Source organism: Tupaia chinensis, unplaced genomic scaffold (genome assembly GCF_000334495.1).
Source record: "Tupaia chinensis unplaced genomic scaffold, TupChi_1.0 Scaffold000403_1, whole genome shotgun sequence".
NCBI classification, from domain to species: domain Eukaryota; kingdom Metazoa; phylum Chordata; class Mammalia; order Scandentia; family Tupaiidae; genus Tupaia; species Tupaia belangeri.
Window position 1 is genome coordinate 464,575 of NW_006159905.1, and position 1,262 is coordinate 465,836.

The 1,262-nt window shown below is 42.2% G+C and overlaps 1 protein-coding gene across 2 annotated transcripts in view; it reads right to left on the minus strand.

Annotated features, from left to right (window-relative positions):
* The window catches only part of VARS1 (valyl-tRNA synthetase 1), a 20,044-nt gene that overhangs the window by 12,681 nt on the left and 6,101 nt on the right, over positions 1-1,262 (minus strand). The window lies entirely within an intron of this gene.

A 1,262-nucleotide genomic window follows, 5' to 3' on the forward strand; every position in this document is an offset into this window, starting at 1 on the left:
GCAGGTGGCATGGTGGAGGATGCTGGACTCATATATGGCCGACCATAATTCAAATCCTGGAACTGGTTGCTTGCTTTCTCACTTTCTCTTTCTCACACTGTCCCTCTCTGGTCAAATTAAAAATAAATAAATTAAATAATTCTAAAAGTATGTATGTATATGTATTAATTTGCCATAGGGCATGTGCACTCACCAGAGAGAGAAAGGGACAAAAGCAAGCAGTCAGGTCTGGGACTTGAACTCGGTTCGGCCCTGTGGGAGACCAGCATCTTAACCACACCACCTGCTAGCCCCCAATATTCTTTTTACATTTGCTATAAGGCATGTGCGTTCACTAGAGAGAGCACTAGAGACAGAGAGAGAGAGAGACAAAAAGTGAAAACGTATCCCGAGGGGATGACCATACCAGTCTCCTCCATTCTCCTGTCAGGATCTTGGGCACACATGCACACATGCCCTGGGTGTTTCTCTTTTCCTTTTTAAATAATCATTTATTTGATTTATGTTATTATTAGTAGTATTTAAATTTGTTATAGGTCACACGTGCTCATCAGAGACACAGAGAGAGAAAGTAAGAAAGCAAGCTGTCAGGTCTGGGACTCGAACTGTGGTTGGCCATGTGGGAGTCCAGTGCCTTAACCACCCACCATCTGCTGGCTGTGCCTTGTGTGTTTTTCAAGCTGCAGGATCCAGGACTCAAACCACAAGATTAGCCATGTGGGATTCAGCACCTTAACCACCATGCTACCTGGCTGATCCCAGATGTGTTTTACTGGTGGAGATGTTTAAGGCTATATTGTACATGTTATTTTTTTATTCTACAATGTTGATGTGAATCTATTCTATTCAAGTAGTGGTAGCTTAAAAATATTTTTTTTAAAAGAGAGATTTTTGCTAGAGGGTGTGTGTGCTCACCAGAGAGAGAGACAGAGACAGAAAGCGAGAAATCACCCCCTAGTGAGGATGGCCACGACACAATCCTTGCTCTTCAGTTCTCCTCTCAGGACTTTGGGCATGCATGCCCTATGTGAGTTTGAAGCCATCAGGTCCAGAACTCGAACTGTGGTCGACTATGTGGGAGTCCGTCATGTAACCACTATGCCAGCTGCTGGTCCTGGGAGATTCTAATAATTAAGCCACAGTTATTAGAGAAAATATTGCTACCTAAAGTTTCACAGAAGTGTTCATGCTTTCCTCAGGTAAATAACTTGGCCATTATATATATATTTATATTTTTTTTTTTTTGAGAGGTTTTTGCTTTA